This window comes from Boleophthalmus pectinirostris, unplaced genomic scaffold (assembly GCF_026225935.1).
Source record: "Boleophthalmus pectinirostris isolate CB_2022bp ecotype Guang Dong unplaced genomic scaffold, ASM2622593v1 HiC_scaffold_19, whole genome shotgun sequence".
In the NCBI taxonomy this organism is placed as follows: domain Eukaryota; kingdom Metazoa; phylum Chordata; class Actinopteri; order Gobiiformes; family Gobiidae; genus Boleophthalmus; species Boleophthalmus pectinirostris.
The window spans coordinates 29488301-29502616 of record NW_026571140.1 but is presented as its reverse complement, the minus strand read 5'-3'; the positions used below and the strand labels follow the sequence as shown (position 1 = coordinate 29502616).

Genomic DNA, 14316 nt, shown 5'->3' with positions numbered 1-14316 from the left:
AATTTATACAATAACAAATGTTTCAACTTGTCATTATAGTCTGTTACTTTGGATTTTAATTACCACTTTAAATTATCTTTCAGAGAGTGGAGACATGCACTGCTCCTGTAAAGCTGAGGTGCAGAGATATACGAGGACTTGATAATTAAGGAATCAAGAATTTGGATTTCTTTGTATTAACTGTTCACTTTCCACTGTACATGGTAATGATTTTTTTTTCCAGCCAATTCTGGGCCAATGTTAGCAAAGAAATGGTTAAAATCATCTGCTACCTCATACATATTATTTACATCCTTATTGTCATGAGAAAAATATTTAGGGTAGTGTAACCGGGTGATTAGACTATGTTGTCCTACTGTGTTGCGTCCGTGACTGCGTCCACCTGTGCGTCGCTGCGCGTGGCTCCTGGCGTCACTGATTGCGCGATTAGAAAAGGCTGCGCACGCCGTGGTGTGGCAGTCGGGGCTTTCAGTGGCTTTTGAAGGCAGCGCGTGTAAGTACTGGAGTTGTTGTTTTAATATTTCTTATAGAATGTGCTTTAATGCGATATGTTTGACTGCATTTTGAAGGTTATCTGGAGTAGGCGGTGGTGCCGGCGGCCGCTCGTAGCGCGCTCTGAGCCCCATGTAGAGTGCCCCCCTCCCCCTTCTAAATTTGCGGTAAATGCTCTTTTGTTGTGTATCTGGGGTAGTGGTCGCTAATGGTCTACTTGAAGTTAATTTATTTTTCCCTGTGTAACAGATTGCCACTGCTGCATTATTCTTGCTCTTTATTCTTTATCTTATCCTTAGTGTTGGTTTTAATTGAATATTGCTTAACAGTAGCCTAGGTCTTGGAGGGAAGTGCAATATTTGGTCAGGGGGTCAGTGCAAGGCAAGGTTAGGTCTCAGGGCTGGCACAAGTCACTTTCACCCAAATAGGCCTCCTTGGCACGAGCACTTTCACCAGCTTGAATTTTATGCCCTTTTATTGTCTAGCCTACCTCAGATACCTTGGCACACGCACTTTAAATATTATTACATTATCCAGGTTTACAGCGCACCCGCACTTTAATTTATTGTAAATGTAGGGTTCAACTAGTGTTTTTTTGGTATTAACGTTTGGTTTGAATTATTAATTTGATTTGTTGTGTTTTAGTTTGGGGTGGGGTTGAGTCCTACATTTATGACAATTGAGTGGTGTATCAAGAAGGCAACCAGAAAATGAAATATTATTTTTTAAATGTTTAGAGGATTAAAGAGGTGTAACTTTTATACCACATTGCCCTTGTCCTTTTTTATGCCAGAACGGATTCTGTGAGTAAATAAGGGTTCTCGGTCGCAACATTACAGTAGTTATTAGCTTTAGGTTTGTTACTTAAAATTTCATTTAATGATTTCCAAATTCCCTTTACGTTATTTCTGTTCAGTTCTAACTGCTTTGCGAAGTATTCTTTCTTACAAGCCCATATTATACTTGTTAATTTTGTACATTTTATATTTTATTTCAGCGTCTTTTTGTTTCTTTTTAATGAATATTTTATACAGCATATTTTTCTTTTTGCAAGCCATCTGGATGTCCTTAGTTACCCATGGTTGTTCTTTATAATTATCTTTCTTTGTGCACTGTCTGACTGCTTGTTATATAGGGTGATATATTTATTTTTTTAATTATCATATACTTTATCGATGTCATGATTTTGAGAGATATCACTCCAATCCTGTTCAAGTAACTCATTTTTAAAGGATATGATGGTTCTTTCTGATTTCAGTCTCCGATATATTTTTTTGCTCTGTGCCTTTTTTCTTTTACAGTAAAAACGGGTTAATGGTCACTGTCATTTATGAAAAGACCGCTAGATGAATCATTATCCATGTCATTAGTAAATATATTGTCAATAAGAGTGGAACAATGAGTGGTAATTCTAGAAGGTCTAGTTATCTTTGGGAATAAATTTAAACTAAACATGGTGTTTATGAACTCCTCAATTACTTGAAGCTTGTTTGGATTTAACAGATCAATATTAATATCTCCACATATTATGACTCTCTTATTCATAATCTGGTAAAATTATTCCTCTATCAATTTTTTTTTTTAATCTTTAGTGTTTGACCCAGGTGCTCAACCACTCCAAAGCAGATGTCGACATCTGGAACATCATAAGGCAACTCCAAACAGTCTCCTACCTTAGAGGCTCTACACTTTGGCAAAAACATGGCAAAAGTTATAAAACCAAAGAATTTGTGTCTTGTTGAGCATTTACTCTCAAAAGCACTGAAAAGTGACCAGTCGACTTCTCCAAACAAGATGTTTACTTCTGGTTTGTTGTGTGGGATCTCCTGCATCTCAAACCAGCAGCAATAGGCTGCCTTTGTTGAAGACCCCTGTGAGGACTTGAGAGGTCCCTGGTCTCCGTCCACAGTGATCCTGGAGCTGTGGGTGTCTGAAGAGAGGTCTCCAGCCCTGGTAGCGGAACGCTGTGGTTTCACTACTTTCACTCCAGCCGGGTGAGATAACGTCTTTAGTGTCTGTCCCTGAAAAGCCACGGCCTTGTCTGTGGTAGAGGGACCACGGCCGACAGTTTCAGGAGACTGTTTGGACTCGTAGTTGTCCAAAGTAGATCTCGTCATCAGAATCCTCATCTGGAATTTCAAACCAAAATCTGTCTCCTGCTTTGGTCAACAGCATTTTTTTTCTATAGAGTTTGATCCCATAGTTTGAAGGTCCACTTTGTTCCTTTGGCTCTGGGTTCACTATTATTTTCTTGGGGCCTTGGGGACCACGGCCGACAGTCTCAAGAAACACTTTGGACTCTTAGTTGTTATGAACCAGCCGGTTTCGGTTTCTTTTTCCCATTTTAAACAGTAGGTTTAGGCTGTGTCTGTTAGTGTTCACCTACAAGTGCTTTGAGTTGAAATCTTCTCCTTCTCTGTTTGTGTTTGTCTACGAGAGCTGCCATCTGCAAATGAACAGAATGTCCTCCCGTTTCACCCTTACACAAAAAATGCGTGAGTCATAAAGCTTTGAACATGACATGGCAGATTCTAGACGATAGCAGTGAACCCAGAGCCAAAGGAACAAAATGGACCTTCAAACTCTGGAAACTACAGAAACATTTCTTCATATGTAGCTGCAAAGTATCAATTCTGAGATTTGGGAATTTTAGACCCCGTTTACACTGAAACAAATCCACGTATCACCGTATCAGAAACCATCTGCATCCAGACACTTCGTATCTGTGTCCGCAAGCCTTCCCTATTCACACAGCTTTGAGGATATTTGTTTACGTTTTACAGAAACAAATCTTAAAACCACATGGCTAATCTGCTGTTAAACCGTTCCTGTCTCGGTCCTCGGACCGTGGTCAGAGGACACAGGGGAGAAGCGTCTTCGTCTCCAGGGCCAAAGGGGCGCAGCAGCCGCTCGTCCCTCGGGGTTTAACTCCCGTGTTCGGAACCTCCAGTGAGTGCGTGGGCTCAAGTAAACAAGTCAGGTCTTCGCTCAAGACTCGTGGTTTTATTTGCCGTACTGCACTAAATAACATGGCACATGATCCGGTCGCCTCCTCACCATTCATTTCACACATTGCAAAACTAAAAACACAGACACCCGTACACTCCGCGGGCCCATTCAAAAGCGCGTGCCTCCGGGGGCGCGCACGCAGTCCCTCACTCACGCTCACGCCGCTCACCACTCTAAACATTGCACATAGGAGTACATATATATCTCATAACACTGCATTAACTGAGCTCTCAAAAAACTGCTCGCTATTGTGCGCTGATGCGGTTCATCTTCTGTCAGACTAAAGGACACAACTCAGTGTATTATCTGTGTTCTTTCTTTCTCTGTGACAGAGGGATCTTCTGCTGATGGTGAGTCTGTTCTGTGCTTTTATCGTGTTGGAGATGGTTCATGTTAAACTTTTCAGAGATTATGCAGGTCATACTCATAGACCATATATTTGAATATATTCTAACCTCTTAGTGTTTTGGTGGTGAATCAGCTACTTCGCGGTGCATAGACCTACATCAGCATATCAGCGTATCAGTGTATCAGTGTTTTCAGGTGTCCACACAGTGCCAGATCAGATCCGTACTCAAATGAATTTGTGGGAGCTGGCGGCACCAGATTGTTCCGTCTCTGGGGCCGTTTTGATGATAAGGTTATTTCGGATGTTTCCATAAATAATAATTTGCCTTATCACACATGGATGGATGGATGGATGGATCACACAGTAAATGACAAATTGCATATGCAATAATCAACAGATACCTAAAGACTATTATTGTACACTGCTCATCACAACTATAATAACCACAAATAGAAATAAAAGAAAAGAGAGAAAAAAAAAAAAATCAAATCAAATCAAATGTTCTGAAAAAGTAGTGGGGAGAAGCAATGCTTATATACCCCCACCCCCTTTTACAATTCCACTAAAGCAAATAATGTGCTTCTGCCAGACTCATATAGTGTGTCACATTACTCCTGATACAAACATAAATATAGCGTTTGCATTCAGATAATAATAAAATAAAATTCCTTCTTGAGCATACCTAGCTATCACCTTTTCTTTATATTTATATTTAAACATTTTCATATTTGGACATTTTTTGAGGTCCTCACTCATAGAGTTCCAGATATTTACCCCACAAACTGAAGTACAAAAATCTTTTCTTTTTGTACGAACTCTGACCATTTTAAAAAGTACAACTGAATTCACCTTAAATTATAAGTTGTCTCCTTTTCCCTAAAAAGTTTCTGAATATTTTTTGGTAGTTCCTTCCTTTCTGCCTTGTACATTATTTTTGCTGTCTGGAAGATTATCAAATCCTTAAGTTTTTAAAATTTTGGAAGAGATAAATAGTTGCTTGGTGTGGTCATAAAACCCAAAGTTATGAATTATCCGTTGTGCTCTTTTCTGTAATGTGAATAGTGGTTCCAATATTGTTTTATAATTATTACCCCAGATCTCAGCACAGTATGTTAAATATGGTGCAACTAAGGAACAATAAAGTGTATGTAGAGCTTTCTTGTCCAGAAAATATTTGACCTTACCTAATACTGCTATGTTTTTTGAAATTTTCGTCTGTATATATTGTATGTGTTCTTTCCAGTTAAGTTTTTCATCAATAATAACACCTAGAAATGTATTTTTCTTTACACTGTCTATGTTAATCCCCTGTATTTGCAGCTGAATTTACTTATTGTCATTGTGGTTTCCAAATAATATTACTTTTGTTTTGCTCAAATTTAGAGATAATTTGTTCCTATCAAACCATGTTTTTAATTTCAGCATTTCAGACTCAATTTCTGAAAGTAACTCTTGTAAATTTTCACCAGCACAAAATAAGTTTGTATCATCTGCAAATAAGACTGATTTAAATAACTGTGATACCTTACATAAGTCATTAATATATAAAATAAAATAAAAAATTGGGGCCCAACACAGAACCTTGGGGTGGACCACACAGAATGTCCAAACATGATGAGCTGTAATCATTTAATTGAACAAACTGAGATCGATCTGCTAAATAACTCTTTACCCAGTTTAGAGCTACCCCCCTTATGCCATATAATTCCAGTTTTTCTATCAATTTACCATGATCTATTGTGTCAAATGCTATATATTTAAATCTATGAACAGCCCAGCTACTATTTTTTTTGTTATCTGTATGATTTGTAATCTCTTCGATAGAGTCCAGTAAAGCGAGCGCAGTTGATCTGTTACTCCTGAAACCATATTGATTATCATGAAGCAATTTGTGTTTTTCAATCAAATTATCCAGCCTGTTATTATAAAGTTTTTCCAAAATTTTAGAGAAGCAATGATACTGGCCTGTAATTCGTAAAGTGATGCTTATTTCCTGCTTTAAATAATGGTATCACCTTTACTATTTTCATGTTTTTTGGGACAATGCCTGTCTGAAATGATAAATTAAAAATATGTGATAATAGTCTAGCAATCTCATTTATTGTTTGTTTTATCAAGGCCATGTCTAGATCATTACAGTCAGTTGACTTTTTGCTTTTACAACTCATAACAATATTAATTACTTCAATTTCATCCACAGGTTTAAATCAGAGCTATCTAAAGTTAAATTAATGTACACATTTAGTACATTGCTATAGCAAATAGTTTTTTGTGTAACCTCTGCATGCTTGTGGTGTTTTCATTCTGCAAACACCCTTTAAAGATGCATTATGTCAATTTTCTGGTTGGGGTCCGCAACCATATCATCTCCATGGAGATGATATGGTTTCCGTAGACATTAAATTCACATTGATTATAGAAAAAAGCATTTTTTCTTACCCAGCATTTACACCAAGAGCATCAGCAACACGTAGGCAGAGCTGCATACGCCTGTACTTTTAAAAGCTTCAGTTTACACCAGCCTGCTCCTGTGTGACAGAAGCCCCTGTGCATTCTCACGTCTAAACACAAAACTTTTTATTACCTCCGCCAAGGAGGTTATGTTTTTTTGCCGGCGTTTGTCTGTTTGTTTGTTTGTCTGTTAGCAACATAACTCAAAAAGTTATGTACCGATTTTGATAAAATTTTCAGGATTTGTTGGAAATGTGAAAAGGAAGAACTGATTTCATTTTGGGGGTGATCTGGAAGAAATCCTGGATTCTGGATCACTTTAAAATTTTAGTTAACATTGTGGTAAATGGGGCCAAAAATTGTTTCTCAATATCTCGGTTAATTATTGACCAAACCCCATGAAATTTGACTCAGGGATGGACAATGGGATCCTCTTTCATATTCCAAAGGCTGATCCAGATCTGATCCAGAAGACTGATTTGATCGCAATTTATATAAAAAATGGGGGTAGTCCTTGGCGGAGGTCTGCGCTCTGAGTGCTTTTCTAGTATTGCTTATGTATTCATTGTTGATTGGATGAATTATGTTTTAAATCACAAAACAAAGAAGACAAGAAGAGAGACTTTGCTTTGTGGCGATAACAAGCCGTATCTGTGGAGCTCGCATTAATTAAGCCACTCACCATTTCACTTTGTTTGTCTGCACCACGTGTCTTTCCCTTCAGAAGTTGTTCTTGTAAAGTTGCTGTCTGATGTCGTAAAGTGTTTTATATATGTCCTCCACGGCTGTAAACTTTCCGTAGTTCACCCACCAGATCTGACCTGCTCGCCCTGGTGGCTGGCATGAAGATAGTCAAGTTAAATGCCACACCGTGGAACATGTGATTCAAAGCAATAACATCTCCACACAGACCTCCACCAGAAATGTTACCCAGTGAACCTTTAAGACAGAGTTACAACAAATATAGGCTCTGTGTACCTGTCACTACGCTGTCAGTGACTGCTTTGCCCCAATTTATGTTTTCTTCTCACTGTTATGTGTACAGCTGTGAGCTATAAACACTTATACACACCCTGCCGTGCAAAATGAATTCTATTGATTTTTACAGATGTTAATACAGCTCAAAATGACATAATATTGGAAAACATTTGTCGCTCAAGGCCTTTTTTATGAGATTCCCACAGTGCTGCTGATAATATGGACAATATAGAAACATTTCAACTACAATGAATCCTTGGTTTCACATTGTCGGGAGAGTACTTTGGAAATGTGCATGGAGATATCAGGTCGTAACACGATTTTGCCGACAGCCAGCCTCTGTGCATAATAGAATCTTGTCACTCAGTCGAGGAAAAATTGGAATTAATTCAATTTGTCACAGTTACAATTCGGACTTTGATTAAAAAGGACTTGCAGACAATGGCCTTGGCTGTAATCTGGAGAAGTTGAGAAATGTGAAAAGCTGCTTGGGTGTCAAAGAATCTTGGGTTTTATTGACTAAAATTTACTTAACCAAACTCACCCTGGTGCCACTTTGAGTAAATAAGCCTTGTGTTGAGTGTGATGCTGTGAGCTTGCTAACACTTCAAAATGGTGCTTTTACAGAGTCTAAGAAACAAAGGAACCACAAATAAAAGCAACAATTAGCGATAATGAACTTGGCACAAATAAAAGCAGCATGAGATGAACTGTGTAAAACTGTCAAGTTGTTCATACAATGTGCATTTTACATCTCAATACGTGACTTCACTGTGAGTACACACACAAAATCTTGCAATTTTTCAAGAAATAACATCACTTATTTCAGCAACCTTGGCTCGTAGCAGCTTGTGGTTTGAATCTTTGGAATCTTTGGTTTAAAGGTCCTATATTACGCAAAACTGACTCTCGTGAGCTATGCTAGAATGTTGTTACCACCTCACAAACCTATCTGGAGTTGTGTTTTGTTTCATTCACACACGAGTAACCCTTTAGTCTGCTTTCATCCCCAAAGCTTAAAACGCTCTCTTACACCTTGGGATGTCATGTAGTGGCAGTATTCAAGTCCTTGTGTTCAGTAGAGACTGTAAATTATAGAACTGAAATTATCCAAATGATTCTAGTGAAAGTGTATGGAGTTTAGAAAACACAGTGAAGTGCTGTGCCACCAGATGACCTCACAAGGTGGAACAGAGTGAGAAGAACTCAGCCTGAATTTGTGTGCTAAACATGTGTGAATGGAATGAAACAAAACACAAGTTCAGATACAGTGTGTTTTTGATGAGAAAACAATAACATAGCTACATGTGTTGTCTTGCTAAATCATACAAATACATATTTTGGGAGTGGGACTGCTGCCATAAACACACTTGACCTTTGAACCTTTATGATGAGATGAATAAGATAAAAATCAGTTACCAACCGTTCTGTTTTTCTCTTTACTTTTCAACAAAAACACTTTCCATGGCATATGGAGAGATGAAAATGTAGCACTATTAATAATACATAATAATAATAATGATGATGCATTTTATGTATATAGCACTTTTCTAAACACTCAAAGATGCTGTACAAAGAATACAATTAGAGAGCACACTTAAAAAGAAGAAAAAAGTAATCAGACAAAGTATAAACATAGACAAGCTGTTCTAAATAGGTGGGTTTTGAACAGTTTCTTGAAGGTGAAATTATAAACCTAAAAAAATGCCATACTGGGGAAGAAAATGTCAAATTTGTATTCAAATCTAAAATAGAATGATCTTATGTATGTTTTAGCAAAATGAGTGACTTGTCATATGCATTTTAAGGTTTCAGCAGCAGTGTTTTCGAGATGGAAAAAGACGGTCTGCATTATTTGTTTAACATGAGATTCAAATGAAAGTTTGGGGTCGAGGAGGATGCCAAGGTTTCGGATGAGTGGGGATGGAGTACGTGAAGTATTGTCAAAATTGAAACAGAAGTCATGTTGGCGAGTTTTTTTGGACTCGTGATTTTAATGTCTGTATTGTTTGAGAAAGTCGTGTGTCATCCAGGGTTTTTTGTCTGTTGCCATAGCAATTAGCAATTAAAAGTGAATATTCTAAATATATTTAGTTCTCAAAATCTCACCTTTAAATAGGAAGGTGAAACCCAAGAATATAATACACATTAAAAATAAAGAAATATTGACAAATAAGTATTCATAGGGTTATAATAAAGTATGTCCATTATTATATATTAGTCTACATACCGTAGTTTTCGGACTATAAATCACACTTTTTCTTGGTTTGGGTGGTACTGCAACTTATACTCTGGTGTGACTTATATGTTAACTAATTTATTCTGTCAGTGTGTGAAAATAAAGCTGCTAGAGGGCGCTCTAGGTTTGTGTGCCAGTATCTGCTACTACTATTACTCCTGTACTGCGCATGTCTCCTGCAGAAAGAGCTGCTGTCCTACTGCAAGTAGCGAAATATGCAGCCGAAAATGTTAATCGAGCAGCAGAAAGAAAGTTTGGAGTGAGAGAGAAATTTGTGGCAAACGGGAGGGTCCGACATGCAACTTTCCTGGAAGTCACTGGATGGATCGACAAAGCATAGATTTCAGTGACAACAGAAATCATCCTGTTGAGCGTCAGAAAGGCCGGAATAATTGTAACTGGAACTGATGCTGAGTCTGACAACAGTCGTTTACCTCCTGAGACCATGGAGTTGCTCAGAAGTGACACCGAGGATGAAGAATTCAATGAACTTAGTGATTTGGAGTGAGATTGAGAGTTTGGTAAACTTTTTTATGTATTTTATGCGATAGTTATCTGAACAACTGTTCATATGTCACGTTAACAGCCTGTTCTCTATTGTTATTACTATAACTTGCCATTTAAGATGAAATATTGGTTCATGGTGTCTGATTTTATAAAATACATTTCCCCCAAAAAGTGCAAATTATGTATGTTTTTCTTCTTCATGATGCATTTTTTGGCTGGTGCAACTTATACTCTGGAGCGACTTATAGTCCAAAAAATTCTAAATATATTGATTTTTATACTGTAAGGAACTAATATAATTCTTTCAGTTGCACATTTGGCAACTGTCATAAGCCATCTTTTTATTATTTTTTTGTTTACAGTTCTTTCTTATTTTTCACTGATAAAAATAAAACCATGAGAAGTAAAAATAGCTCCAGAGCACCATGTAAAGAATGGCACAAGGGGCTCCAGACACCATCTCCGCCCATACATCACCACGGCGACACAGGACGAGGGAATATGCTGACACCGGGCCTCTATCTATGTTCCTTACCCTCTGCGGACACTTCATAAAACAAGCGCGCCGTGTAAATTTAGCGGACGACGCCGTAAAACAAAAGGCCTCTGGGAGAAGTTTGGGGAGTCGAGCTTGGATAAGAGTTTAGCCAGGAAGAACGCCGCCATGATGAATAGCTTTGTTTGTCACCTCCACTGCCTCTCCGGGGACCAATGATACGGATCGCAAAAGGGTAACACGGAAGAGGAGATGCGGGGGGCTGAAGAAGTGAAGAAGAAGGAAAAAAAATCATCTTAAATAAACCCCTTATCCCCCTTATGTAATCTGTCATACTAGATTTAAGCATGCACACAGGGACATCATTTGCTGTTCTGCTGAAGTCTATATTTTAGTCTTAAATATCACAGGTGCATTAAGATTGAGTGGGTTGTTTTGACTGGAGCTGAAATAACAGAACCAGGGTTTCCCCATGACAGGAGCTGCATGAGCATCTTAAAGCTGTCTGCAAGAAATTAGAGACGTATAAATCTCATTTGTACTTCCAATTACTGAGAAGGTTTGGTACAATCGATGGCTGGATTCACTCTTGGGAAGCAATATTTCTCAAGGATTCGTAATTTTTGGGGAGAATTGTTGGAAGGTCCTAGATTATTCAGTATATACAGTATATTTATTATTGTTTTATTTTTTATTTTTATGGACACAATAGCCTATTTAATGTGGTGTAAATTGTGTTTTGGAAGTACCATCTGAGTTGTCATGAAATGTGTCTATAAACAACAGAAGTCAGAACAACAGCTCAGTTACTTTAGCGTCAGTAAGATTATTTGATAGATATCTTAAAGGTGCATTATGTAATTTTTCATTTGGGGGTCCATCACCTGCTTGTTTCTATGGATATGTCATCGCTTTGCCTGGAATGTTCCACGGTGTGACATTAAACAGCTTTACCTTACATTTATTGAATTACAGATGGTTTTATAGCTCAAAAATATCTAGAAAAATATGCATTCTGACTGAGTGGGGCGGGGTTACCTCTCCACAAATCTGACCTGTAACTTGGTCTGGTTTGGTCTCCGGGAAGATAGAAAGGTTTAATGCCATACTGTGAAACATTCCAGACAAAGCAGTAACATCTCCATGTAGAAAAGCATAATGCAGCTTATAAGAGTTAGGCGATTCTAAAATTCTACAAAGACACACTCACGTTAGAAAGTCAAACCATTTAAAAAATCAACATAACCGTAATAACAGTGTGGAGCTCCTCGTCTCCATGGAGATGTCATTGCTCTGTCGGGAATGTTCCACAGTTTGGCATTAAACCTACAATATCTATCTTGCATTTATTCAGTTAGAGGTGTTTGCGTTGCTAAACAAATGCTTTTTTTTTTTACTGTTGTGCCAGCTCGCTTCTCCACAGATCTGACTTGTAATTCAGCCTAATGTCATCCCCTCCTTGTTTCCACAGACACAGATACTTTTAATGCCGAAATGTGGAAAATTACAGGCATAAGTAATTACATCTCCGTGGAGAAAAGTTACACAGTATAGCTTCATATTTCAACAAAAAATCTAGATATTTTTGCATAAATGTAAAAAAGAAGAATCTACTTTAATGCCATACTGTGAAACCTTCCAGACAAAGCAATGATATATCCATGGAGAAAAGCACTTTGCGAACCCTCTACCAGAAAAAATACACAGTGCACCTTTACCAATATTAGATCTCCTTTGCCAACAGTGTCTGCCAGTGGTGATCAGAAAGGTCTTCAAGACTCTGCCCCAGTGCGTAAAAACATTTCAGGTTCCAAATACAAAATCAAGTTCAAGTTTCATACCTCAAAGCAAAACTCTACAACTTTTACCTTGAACATATTTGTCCAGAAGTGTAGTTTGACATTTGATCTGCCATAAATAAAAGACTGAAGTAAGTAACTAAGGCTACGTTCAGACTGCAGGGCTTAATGCTCACTTCAAATTTTTTTGTGAAATCTGATTTTTTTTGTGAGGTCGTTCACATTTCCAATTAAAAGCGACTTGTATGTGATCTCCAGTGTGAACTTTAAATGACCCAAAAGTGTCCCACATGTGCATTAGAGGACACTACGACATCACACACAGTGGTTATGGAAGTCGCCTAAACGCTGGGCTTGTCTCCTAAAATATGGTCCAGTTCTTCGTAAAATGGACAGGTTACACATCCATGGCCACTTTGTTTGTTTTTTTGAGTCTTTACCCTCCTTGTATTTGGCTCACAAGCTCTTTATTTTTCTTTGACATTGGAGCCAGGACCGTCTGTAGCCGTGCTTGGCCATTTCTTTGGCAGTCATTTCAAAAACCGTCCAGTTCTGATAAGACCCCTCCAATTTGGCCTGAATACAGCGATCCCCCCAAATATTAACTCCCTGACCTCACTTTCCCTTCACTGACTAGACTCTGAGCCTGACGTGTAGGTGGGATGAATGCGACCTGGCCGTTCAGACTGAAATCGCATGTCAGAAGATCAGATATGTATCCGTTTTACGATCATGTATCCAAGTGTCCTGGGTCGCATGTGAAAAAAATCAGATTTGGGTCACTTCAGGATGCAGTCTGAACGTAGCCTAAATAAAGTATATATAAGTAAATATACATTGCAAGTATGAGCATTATTCACCCAGTGTCCTTGAAGTCTTGGCTCCTATGGCAAACAAGATGTAAGTTAGCTATAGCTTTATTTTTCTTGACCAAACAAAAACAAAAGACCAAAAAACACAAAAGAGTCAGATTGTAAAAGCTCCTCTGAACTCTTTAAATATAAACTTAGCATCGTCCATCGAGCGCTTTCATATTCCGTCAAAGCAGACAAGTATATGCACAAATAAAGAAAACATTATTCGTCTTTAGTGTCTGGGGCTTTCGAGACCTTTGACCCATGGTTCAAAAGTCCTGTGAAGATTCAGCTCCAGGCACATCCTAATACACTGGACCTTGTTTTTTCTGATTTTTGGCCAAAGAAATGTCAGTTAACCTTCAATTCTTTTTAAGGGGAACGTCACGCAACACAAGATGGAGGATTCGTTGGCACATGAATATTTTAGATGTTGAACTGCATCTCAACTCTGCTTCACACCAGGCGAAGAAGCAGGAACAAGGAAAAACACTACTCACTACTGGAGTCAAGACATTTTAATAGCCTCGGGGATTATGCTAATATTTAATAATCAATCTTATTCAGTACCACATTTTTAGTTTGTGATGTAATTCGTAGCAAAACCAAGTTAAATGCTTCTTGGGGTTATGGAGGAAAATCGAGTTATGTGGCTACAAAATCCTCTGTTTGAATACCCAGACCTGCCATCAGCGAGTCTATCTCTCAGTCTAATATTGGCGTTTAATATTTCTGTCTTTCCTGTCATATCATCTTCTCGAAATGCGATCTCTTCCATTGGAGAGTAAAGACTTTGACTACAGACATTTCCAATTATTAGTAATGGGTCACGGGGATTGCTAGCCATTTCCATAAAAGCAATAAAAGGAGCGGTTGGATTTTACTATTGTCGCTTTCAAGGTTTGTAATACCCACCAGTGTGACCTTGGCATGTCCCAGTCTTTTCCCAGCCAAAACCGGACTCAGCAAGCACCCACGAAGTTAGCAGTGAAATTAAAATTTACTTTTTTTTTTTTTTTAAGGCTATCCTGGGAATACCTCTGGAAATGACTTGTTAAGTGGACCTTAACATAAACCTTAACTTTGCTTCAGTTACAATCTAAGAATGTCACAATAATCAAAATATAATGACACTGTATCAT

The 14316-nt window shown here is 38.1% G+C and overlaps 1 long non-coding RNA gene across 1 annotated transcript; it reads left to right on the top strand.

Annotated features, from left to right (window-relative positions):
* Positions 1-465: 465 nt before the first annotated feature.
* LOC129409287 (uncharacterized) lies at positions 466-14057 on the top strand. Its single transcript, XR_008632348.1, has 3 exons — positions 466-493; positions 570-659; positions 13552-14057. It is a non-coding gene; the product is annotated as an uncharacterized LOC129409287 (long non-coding RNA).
* Positions 14058-14316: the final 259 nt, after the last annotated feature.